This window comes from Magnolia sinica, chromosome 1 (assembly GCF_029962835.1).
Source record: "Magnolia sinica isolate HGM2019 chromosome 1, MsV1, whole genome shotgun sequence".
NCBI lineage: Eukaryota > Viridiplantae > Streptophyta > Magnoliopsida > Magnoliales > Magnoliaceae > Magnolia > Magnolia sinica.
The window spans coordinates 130,796,400-130,808,468 of record NC_080573.1 but is presented as its reverse complement, the minus strand read 5'-3'; the positions used below and the strand labels follow the sequence as shown (position 1 = coordinate 130,808,468).

Genomic DNA, 12,069 nt, shown 5'->3' with positions numbered 1-12,069 from the left:
ATTCCATGTATTTGTAGAAAAGACCGTATGCGTATGAAATTTGAAATTACATTTGCCATGATTAATTGTCTTGTGGTTATGCTAGTTGTATGTGTAACAACTCCTCGGCGAAAGGATTTGGCCAGTATGTGTTACGGCCAACATATGTCATGTATGTTGAAGTGTGTAGACTAAGTATTGTCGAAATGTTTAAGTGAACATGGAATCATGATTAATACTTGTTATGATAGATGTTTGTTAATACATGATTATTGTATGTGTCGCAACTCTTATGCGAAAGAATTTGCTATAATATGCGTTTTAAGTAAATAAAATCTATGTATGTTGGAATATGTAGTCTAAGTGTTTTTAGAAATATCTGAATGATCAGGCATGTAGTATTTGTACTTTACATGGATGTTGAGATAAGATTCTCAACTACCTTAACGACGTGTATGATTTCCTCCATGTAATTTGTATTCCTTGTGTGCTTTACTTAGACACTGCATATGTGTGAATTCATGTTTTAGTTGAAATCCATCAAATGCTCACATGCTTGTATGATTGGAATTGTTGATCTATTACTGTTTTGATTAGCTTGTATAATTATCTGCTATAATTGAATGTGTCTGGGACTACAGAATAATCCAGGCAATCGGTAACAGGCACTGAATAGGTGGCTGAGGTTGTCTCGCCACATAGGACGTGTTCAATGAACCCGAGTTGTACCTTGGTTGTCGGCAATGGTTAGGCCACACGGAGTGCTTACGCACTTCATGTCGGTCAATTCAACATACGCTCGTACTAGTCGAGCTCGTCAAGTAACCCGATTGACCCGATGTATGTTTACCATGTATGGACGCTACTACTTGAATCTAAGGTACCAAAATCACCAGTGAAAATCCTTTTAACCTTGGTACCTCGATCCGCTAAGACTCATGAGCCGGGCATGGTGGTATGGGACACCGTGGTCGAGCTGTCGGCCTACGCTGGGGTGACAAGCCTCCCCGCAGTGACCAGTGAGTAACCCAGACTCGTGAGCTGAATACGGTGGTATGGGACACTGTATTCGAGTTGTCGACCTATACTGATAAGGTGACGAGCCCTTTGTAATGACCTCGAGCGTACCCTAAGACTACGTAGAGGCGACGAGCCCTTACGTAGCAACAAGAGTACACTAGGGTTGCACTGATAAGGTGACGAGCCCTTTGCAGCGACCTAGAACTATAATATCGTCTGAGATTTACTAGGATTGACGACCCTAAACTGGATCATTTTTTGGGAATTGATATAAGGGAAGTACCTTAACTTCTCAATCCTGCTGTATGAAAAAGACTAATAAGAACTTCGTAATCACATTCATGCACCACATTACATGTGCCGTTTAGCGATGTGTAGAGAGCATGAGGAAGTGATTGACATGCGCGACCGTTAGATGAAGATCGTTGAGGGAGTGCAGGCGAGGGCATACATCATTTATTCGTACCATCCTGCATTAATCAGAGTATCTAGGGATGTTCGATTGTATTGCTTTATCATTACTGCTTGACTGAATTGATAACATGTTAACCTTTGCTTTATTGTTCCACTGAGTTGATCACTCACTCCCACATTATGAGATGGTTCTTGAACACCAACCAGACCCTGTTGTAGGTTCAGACAATGGTGCAGCCTACGAGGCGGAGCCAGACTTCGAGGATGATGAGGAGGCATTCTCAATATGCACTATTCAGGCGGGTTTACCTAGACCGCTCTGAACAACGGGGGCTTCAGGGTTATACTTGTAGTGGACTGTTATATTTTTGATATTTTGTATTTTGAAATAATACATGTAATTATTGACTTGACAATGCACACATACTTTGGGGACTTATATTGATTTGTAAACTTATATATATTTATTTCAGTCTTCCGCTTGCGTATTACAACTGTCCGTGGATTATGTTTTGCAGTTTTGGTTTAATCTTATTCATGTTTATGCACTAATACAGACAACATTTAATCATCATTAAATATGTTGTATAAGTGATGCGTTGGAACTCGGGAGTTGGACTTTTACTCGACCCCCGATTTTCAGGGCGTTACAACAACTATTGCAACACTTCTTTGAAGAGCATCCTTAATCTTCTAAAGCTTTGAAAGAAACGGATTTGCTGTTGGATATTTATTTTCGAAAAATAACTTTGTGTAGTCATAGTAAACTCGAAGAAAACTACGAACATATTCAACTCTTCTCCAATCATCTTCAATAGGTAACCAAGTATATATTTTATCACGAACTGCAAATTCTGGTAATGCAATTTTCAACTCAACTGCCGCATCCAACATTTCATACGTTGAATTCCAACGGGTGCACACATCTAACTTCAATATTTTTAGAATTCTAACATTTAAACGTTGGAGTCGGTCATTGCATATATTAAGTCTTAATGGTAGCCCCCGTATATACTTCACACTCTCTCTTATGCTTTAAATTGTGTTGTCAATTATTTTTAGCTCATCTTACACAATTAGATTCAGAATGTGAGCACAACATCTCACTTAAAATCCCTCCCCCCTGTTCACTCCCCAAGTGCAGGGTTGTGATGTAGTAATAAACTCGGTAAGACCGAGGTCGAATCCACAGGGACTGATACCTGTACGTTATCTGAAACCAACTAGAACTAGAACTAGTCGAAGATGCGATCTAAAACAAATAGAATTTAGGAAATAGTTGCGGAATGATTATCTAAAACTTAAGTAACTCAGAGAAATGAAACTAGGGATTCAGAGGATCCACTTGTAGGGATCAGGGAGATCTTTTGCCTGCATCAGGAATTATGGAAATCAGACTGAACTTACTTGATTTGGTTTTCAAGAGGTGAAAGGTGTACGAATTAGAATGGATTCCATCATCTAACCATGCCTAGGAGACAAAGCAAACAACAGAATTAATCTAATTACCAATCAATCAACATGCCATGAAAGTTAGGCATAGTACCGTCATCCGACCATGCCCATGAGACGATGGTGAACAATAGGGCTTTCTGACTTCATAAACATGAAAAGGAGAAAAGGAACGTGCTCAAAGCTATCACAGACCCATTGTAATTTCAGTCACAATAGACCATTAAAAACTACAAACATTCCCTTAACAATTAAACCATAATCAAGTTCAATTCACGATTAAATAGTTAACCCAGCAATCAGAGTCTCCCATCTCACTACAAGCTTCACCTCTTAGCCCTAGCTAAGAGGTTTAGCCCGTCATGATGCGGGCTAAATTCTAATTAAAAGAAAAAGAAGAAGAAGAAGAAGAAAGAAAACAAGGAAGTAGAGTAAAGGAAGAAAAAAAACTTCTCTCTCTAGCTCTCAGACCGTGCACAGCAGCAGCAGCAGCCCCGTTTTCTTCCAAGCCGTGCCCAGCAGCAACTCCCCACGTCCCTGTCTTTCTCCCAAGCCGTGCACACCTCCAGCTGACCAACTCCCTCTCTCGTTCCAAACTAAACCGGCTCCCCTTTCTCTGCTCGTTCCCTCCTGCCCACCGTGGATACCCCTCTCTCTCTCGATCACACGCTCCTTATAGAGCTGTCCTCCGGGAATCCTACCAGAAATAGGACGCGGAGCTACTCCTTACGCAGCCAGGACTGGTGGAGATCCGGAGTCCGCAAACAAGCCGGCTGGGAAGCTTGCTCTACGCAGCGTGCGAAGCAGGGATGGTTCCGGTTCGACGAATCGTCTCGAGTGGCCGATCATCTACCTTACCCGTCTGACATCATGGTTGGAACCTTCCTTATCTTGAGAATCCTCTGGACGGTCCGGATCACTGATCCGGCCTTGATAGTGATCACAGAACGGCCCACTGTGGCCGTTTTTCACGGACGCTCGTCCATGCGTAAGCAGGAAACGCTGTGACAATCGGTGGGCCCCACAGTATAGTTTTTAGAGAAATCCACCCCGTTCATTGGATTCCTGACGAAAAACTGGTCAGGAAGGGTGGGTTTTCTTAAAATTCTGCATGGCCCATTGTATCAGATCCCTTCACCGTCCATCTTGCTTTTGGACGATCAAGAATGGATCTTCGGGACTTTTTTGGAAATTTGCCACCTAGGCATGAATGATATGGCCCTTGTGATTCTCATGGACTGTCTGGATCAGTCATCTGGACCATGATGGTGGCCCATAGAGATCGACCGGCGCCCCTGTTTCATGACAGAAAAAGAGTTCACGTAAACAGAGTCTGTGTTGCCATGCACTCTTAGTGCAAAAAGTGTAGTATATACTGTATAATGATTATGAGAAATCCACACCATTCATCTTGTTCTCCATTTCATTTGAACCGTGGGGGCCAAAGTTAAAGCGTATCTGGACAGCGGGTGGGCCCCAAATCAGGATTTTATGGACTGATCTGTTAGTTCAGCCACTTTCACGAGGATCCAATGGCTGAAATTTGACGTGTACGGTTAGTTTTTGGTCCTCGAGCCATGTATAAAGTTTTGAGCTGATCGGATGGCGAGAACCCCGTGATCTTGCATTTTTCACCAATTTCGGACCTCTTTAATGTGAATGGCCTGCTTTCCTCGGATCCTTGATGCATAATTCCATCGATCTTCGTCTCCTGAGTCCGTCCCTTGCCTTGGGTGTCATCGTGAGCGTTAAATCCATGCATTTACCACCTTTTTTCATCCAGGCTCTTAAACACACCTGCATTACAAACACGATTAAATCGGGTCTTTAAACAATACTACGTTTGTAAATCCAGGTAAGAACTGGGTCCGATATGCAATATTTGACCCTCAACACAACCTCCAACCAGCATTTTGCTAGTCCCGAGCAAAGTATGCGAAAAATAAGTTGAGAATTATAGAACAATTTTTATAAACTCGAGTGATTTTTGTAAAATAATCCAGATATGAGAATTCTCAGATTCATGAATGTTGGATATTACTTTCTCTTAGACTCAAGCACACGGTAAACTTCATAATCAATTTCAAGGTATTATTCCATTAATTAGAAAAATTCTAATCATTGAGATCTATGAGCATACAGTGTAATCTCAACTTATCATCATTAAAATTCACTTCTCTATTTCAGAATATCACTGGTAACCAATAAGAAGATTCATGATAACCAAAGCTTGCCTCACAGATCATCTTTTCATCCCTTCGGCTTTTGATTTTTCCATTAAAAGTGATGCCAAGAAGGGGAATCAAATCCTCACCTACAGGGAGCAAACCTATGATGAAGACTGTACACCCAATTTTTTTTTCATATTATTCATAAGGAATTAAATCTACACCTATAGGGAGCAAACCTATGGTGTAGACCATTCGCCCAATCCTTTCAATTTCTCAGGTTGGTTCCTTTCAATCTTAGTGAGTACCAAGTAAATCCTTCAATATCAAACTGAAACCTTAATGTGAAAGCGAGATGTGACATGTGAGATCATAACTCAATAAATGTTTACAACTTCTAATTTTGGATTAACAATTCAAACTTAATTATGAAATCCAATAAATACTGAATCCAAGCGTCTTAAATTACCAACATTACGTATCTTGAAATTCCAAGTGCCCTAGATGGCCGTCAAAAAGCCCTTCGAATTCACAAGAAAGTCCAGAAAAATTTTAAAAATTTCACAATTTTTGTTCAAGACTAAGAAAATGCTGATTAGGAAACCTAATCTCCCACCCCCAACCTAAAATCTACATTGTCCTCAATGTAAAAAAAATAAGCATGCAATGCACATGGGACAACAAAAATATAAGAGGAGTGATGGAAAGATAGTACTTGGATGAAAGAATCAAAAGGCTTTCCAAGAGATCGCAGCATGGAATCCGGTCAGCACGAGAGAGAAAGTGACACAAAACTAACAAAAATAAAATCCTACCTATACCACTTTCGCAGGTGCTCTCGATTACATTTAGCGCATGCAACAAGCCTTTAAACCCCTAGGTTACCCCTAGTGGACGAGTTGTAGTCTCGTGAGGGTCTGTAACAATATTGAACAAACTAATGATAAAAACGAAATGAAATGAAGAGTTGGGTTGCCTCCCAGGAGCGCTAAGTTTACGTCTTCAGCCAGACCAAAGCAACTACCATAATCCTATGAAAGCGATAAACCTACCTATACCTCCATCGGACTAGGAGATCAGTCCTGGTAAAGGATCAGTCAGAGGCATGGACATGTCCTCTGAATCAAATTTCTCAACAAATGGCTTTAAACGATGTCCATTTACTTTAAACTCCTTGCCATTGTCGGGATCTCTTATCTCGACGGCCCCATGAGGATAAGCAGTAACAACAATGTAAGGGCCGGTCCAACGAGATCGAAGCTTACCCGGAAAGAGATGTAATCGAGAATTATACAAAAGGACTTTCTGGCCTGGCGTGAATGATTTTCGTAGAATATGTTGATCATGAAACGCCTTCATCTTGTCCTTGTAAATTCTCGCATTATCGTACGCATCATTCCGGATTTCTTCAAGTTCATTCAATTGAAGTTTGCGTAGCGAGCCAGCGTTGTCCAGATTGAAATTAAGATTTTTGATTGCCCAATACGCTTTATGTTCCAACTCCACAGGCAAGTGACAAGCTTTCCCATAGACAAGTCTAAAGGGAGACATTCCAATAGGAGTTTTAAAGGCAGTACGGTATGCCCATAAGGCATCGATCAATCGGATTGACCAATCCTTACGATCAGGGTTAACCGTTTTCTCCAAAATGTGTTTAATCTCCCTATTAGAAATCTCGGCTTGTCCACTTGTCTGTGGATGGTATGGGGTGCTCACCTTATGAGAGATACCGTATTTCTTCATTAAGCTCTCGAATGGTCTATTACAAAAGTGTGAGCCCCCATCACTAATGATGGCTCGAGGCGTTCCGAATCGAGAAAGGATGTTCTCTTTTAGGAATTTAATGACCGTGCGATGGTCATTCTTTCGACACGGAATCGCTTCAACCCATTTAGTGACATAATCCACGGCGAGCAAAATATACAGATTTCCAAACGATTGGGGGAATGGTCCCATGAAATCGATGCCCCAGCAATCAAATGCTTCAATGATAAGAATGGGATTCAAAGGCATCATATTTCGACGGGACAATGCTCCCAATTTCTGACAACGCTCACAAACTTTGCAAAACTCATGAGTATCCCTAAACATAGTGGGCCAGTAAAAGCCACACTGCAGAATCTTGGCCGTGGTCTTTTTAGCAGAAAAGTGACCACCACAGGCCTCTGAGTGACAAAAGGAGATGACGCTCTGATGCTCATCGTCTGGTACACATCTCCTTAGAATTTGGTCTGGGCAATATTTAAATAAGTAAGGATCATCCCAGAAAAAGTTGCGCACCTCGGAAAAAAATTTCTTCTTATCTTGCGCAGTCCACTGTGTCGGTATGGCACCTGTAACAAGATAATTAGCAATATCAGCGAACCAAGGTGAATGGGAGACTCTGAACAGTTGTTCATCAGGGAACATATCATTGATATGCGTCGTCTCAAGGGACTCAGAGGTATCAAGGCGAGAAAGGTGATCAGCCACTACGTTCTCTACTCCCTTTTTATCTTTAATTTCCAAATCGAATTCTTGAAGTAGGAGGATCCATCGTATCAGGCGGGGCTTAGAATCATTCTTAGAAAGAAGATACTTAAGTGCCGCATGATCTGTGTAGATAATGATCTTGGATCCGATCAAGTAGGACCTAAATTTGTCCAAGGCGAACACTACAGCTAAGAGTTCCTTTTCCGTAGTCGAGTAGTTCACCTGGGCAGGATTTAGAGTCCTACTCGCGTAATGAATGACGTAGGGCTTCTTATCTTTTCTCTGGCCTAGGACCGCCCCAAGAGCATAATCAGAAGCGTCGCACATAAGCTCAAAAGGGAGGCTCCAGTCGGGTGACTGCATGATAGGTGCAGTGGTTAACGTGCCCTTAAGCTTGGTGAAAGCTTCCTGGCACTGCTCAGTCCACTCGTACGGAGCATCCTTTTGAAGAAGATTACATAAAGGACGAGAGAGAAGACTAAAGTCCTTTATGAATCGCTTGTAAAATCCTGCGTGTCCTAAGAAGGATCGCACGTCTCTGATGTTCTTGGGTGGAGGTAGGTTAGAGATAAGATCGATTTTTGCCTTATCTACCTCGATTCCTTTGGACGAGATGATATGCCCAAGGACAATTCCCTTCTGAACCATGAAATGACACTTCTCCCAATTAAGTACCAAGTTCTTCTCTTCACATCTTTTCAGCACACATTTAAGACTTTCCAAGCACTTGCTGAAAGATGGACCGTAAACAGAGAAATCGTCCATGAAGACCTCTAAATATTGCCCCACCATGTCAGAAAAAATACTAAGCATACATCGCTGAAAAGTGGCAGGGGCATTACATAGTCCGAATGGCATCCTTCGGTAAGCAAAGGTGCCGTAGGGACATGTAAATGTGGTCTTTTCCTGGTCTTCAGGGGCTATCTCTATCTGGTTGTAGCCCGAATACCCGTCAAGGAAACTGTAATAGGAATGACCAGCTAACCTTTCCAGGATCTGATCAATGAATGGTAAAGGAAAGTGGTCTTTCCTCGTGACGGTATTCAACTTCCTGTAGTCAATGCACATTCTCCAACCAGTAGTGACTCTAGTTGGCACGAGTTCATTATTAGCATTGGCTACGATGGTGATTTCGGACTTCTTAGGGACCACTTGAGTTGGACTCACCCATTGACTATCGGATATAGGGTATATAATACCCACGTCCAAGTAGTTTAAGAACCTCGGTTTTAACCACTTCCTTCATGTTTGGATTTAGTCTACGTTGTGGTTGCCGGCGGGTTTTGCATTATCCTCATGATATATGTGGTGAGTACAAATCGAGGGATCGATTCCTTTGAGGTCCGCTATCGTCCATCCCAGGGCTCCTTTATGCTCAATGAGAGTAGATATAAGCATACTCTCCTGTTCTTTCTCCAGGTGGGCAGAGATCACCACCGGGTATGTCTCATCTTGACTCAAATATGCATATTTCAAATCAGCGGGCAAAGATTTTAGGTCAAGCTTCGGCGGCTTGAGGTTAGACGGTAGAGGCACTACATCAGTTTGTGGTAATTCTTCAAATTGTGGCCTCCATCGGTTAACTTCAAGTACCGGTGCAGTATCAAGCAAGGCGCACGTCTCCCTAATCATGTCATCATCAAAATCATGGGAGTGGGCCAGGCACGTCTCTAGATGGTCGGAGGATAAGGTCGAGGTATCGTATCTTCCACGAAAGAGTCAATCATGTTAATGTCGTGGAAATCGTCATCATCCTCCAAGTTTCTGCCGTTATTAAAAAAAATGTTTGACTCCAATGTCAAATTTCCAAAAGACATAGTCATGATACCATTCCTACAATTGATAATTGCATTTGATGTGGCAAGGAATGGGCGACCAAGAATGACAGGGATCTGAGTGCTCATGTTATTGATGGGTTCAGTGTCCAGGATGATAAAGTCTACAGGGTAGTAAAATCTATCAACTTGGACCAACACATCCTCAATTATCCCTCTTGGTACACGAACAGAGCGATCAGCAAGTTGTAGTGTGGTTAGGGTGGGTTTTAGTTCACCCAAACCTAACTGTTTGTATACCGAGTAGGGAATCAGATTGACGCTCGCTCCTAAGTCAAGAAGTGCGTGATCAATTCGATGGTTCCGATTACACATGATATGGTTGGGCTACCGGGATCCTTGAATTTCTGCGGCACGTCTTGCTTCAGGATGGCACTCACTTTCTCCGGCAAGAAGATCTTCTTTTGAATAATTTTCCGTCGCTTGGTCGTGCATAAGTCTTTTAGGAATCTGGCATATGAAGGTATCTGTTTAACGACATCAAGTAGAGGATTGTTGACTTTCACCTGTTTCAACACCTCTAGGATATCCCGAGAGTTAGAGAGAGGTTTTGGTGAAACCAACCGTTGGGGAATGGAGCAACTGGCTTCTCTAGAAGTTCCGGTTCCACTTTTTGTGGGACATCACTGGATCCATCATTGTTGTCCTCTTTTGGTTCTTGAGGCTTTTCGGGCCTAACGGAAGAGTTTTATCAATGATCTTCCCACTCCTAAGAGTGGTGATGGATTTAGCATGTCCCATCTGATTTGAAGAGCTGGGATCATTATTCTCATACTGCGGTGTAGGATTGGGGAGAGGTTGTGCAAGAAGCATCCCCTTTTCTATAACCGTCATACGAGAATCTATCTTTTGCATAAAATCTGTAATTCCCCGCATTGCTTGAGCCGGCTCTTGTATGGGATTTTGAACCGGTTCCTCTTGAGGTTTCACTTGATTTGGATTTTGATTGAAGAAACCGGGAGGAGTCGCCGTTTGTCCATTCCTCCAACTAAAGTTTGGATGATTTTTCCAGCCAGGATTGTATGTGTTGGAGTTAGGTCCAATAAAAGGTCTTTGATAGTTATTTACGGCATTGGCTTGTTCATTCAACACTCCTCGAAAGGCGGGTATTGTAGGACAATTTTCAGTTGTGTGAATGTTGCAATCACAAATGCCGCAAACAATTTCATTGACCTTATCCTTCTTTCCTTCCATGGCCTCAACTTTCCTTATGAGCGTAGTCACTTTACACTTGAGATCATCCTCTTCTTTCAAGAGGTATAATCCACCTTTCTCCTTTAATTGAGTCGGCCTAGACGTGGTGTTCGACTTTGGGTAATAGTCCCAAGATTGTGTTTTTCAGCAACTATCGAGGTAGTCCCATACCTCGTCGATATCTTTATTAATGAACTCTCCATTACACATTGTCTCGACCATTTGGCGCATGGAAGATGTCAGTCCATCATAGAAAAAATTTGTAATGCGCCACGTTTCAAATCCGTGTTGTGGGCATGAACTGACCAAATCTTTGAACCTTTCCCAACATTGAAAGAATGTTTCATCTTCCTTTTGGGCAAAGTTCATGATCGCTTTTCTGAGGGTAATCGTTTTATGATGTGGGAAGAATTTTTTTATGAATTCCCTCTGCATGTCGTTCCATGTGCCAATGGATCTAGGACGCAGTGAATGTAACCACGTCTTAGCTTTCTCTTTTAAGGAAAAAGGAAAGAGTTTCAGCCTAATTGTATCCTCAGATACATTAGGAAAACATAATGTAGCTATTATCTCATCGAACTCTTTCAAATGTAAATATGGACTTTCAGATTCAAGTCCATGGAATTTGGGAAGGAGTTGGATAACTCCTGGCTTGATGTCCATTTGTCCTGTGTTTTCAGGAAAAATCATGCATGAGGGCGTACTCACTCCCGCCGGTTGTAGAAAATCTCGTAAAGTACGAGGCGGGGGTGCCTGTTGCACCTCATTCTCATCATGGTTATCCTCCACCCTGGGTGGAAGTAGAGGAGGTTGGTCTTCAGCCATAACCTCAGTTAACTCAGGGGATTTCGAGCGGTGTCTAATCCTGCGATGGATAGTCAACCCCTCAACCACTCCTCCTTCAGTCAAGAGACGTCGAGTGTTGTCACGGGCCCACTTGGGCATGAAACACTCGCAGCCCTCAATTCAAAGCCTAATCCTAAAAAAGGAAAAGAAAATCTAGAAAGAAAGAGAGAGTTGGAAAGAAATTACCAAATTGGAGTCCTAAGTTAAAAACCTGCAAAATAAAACAAGAATAAGTTAGATTCTTAAAAAGAGAAGAAAAATAACAGTAAATTAATTTCTAAAAGAAGGGATTCTTAAAAGAACGTGGAAATTTCTAAACTAAAAGAGAATTGAAAAATAGACAGTAGGGAAGGAGCTTACCTGAATTAGAGATTTCTATCTTAAAGGCCTACTAAATAGGAAGGTTAGTTTCTAAACACAAATTCTAAAAATAAATTAGGAAACAAATTAGTTTCTAAAATTAGAAAGTTACTAAAAGTAGAAAATTAATTAAGAAATAACCTAGTTTTAAACTATTTCCTACAGATGGGAGGATATAAAAGAAAATCTATAAAATTCAAACCCTAATTCTAAAAGGTAGAAAAAGTAAGGAGATTATGGAGGAATTACCAATTTATGGACTTATGTCAGGATCCTACAAAATATGGAAACAAGTTAGTTCTAAAAATCAAATAGAAAAATCTAAAACT

General features: G+C 41.5%; 1 non-coding gene across 1 annotated transcript; it reads left to right on the top strand.

Moving 5' to 3' along the window:
* The first annotated feature begins 10,814 nt into the window (after positions 1–10,814).
* Positions 10,815–10,921, top strand: LOC131223165 (small nucleolar RNA R71). Its single transcript, XR_009160316.1, has one exon. It is a non-coding gene; the product is annotated as a small nucleolar RNA R71 (small nucleolar RNA).
* Positions 10,922–12,069: the final 1,148 nt, after the last annotated feature.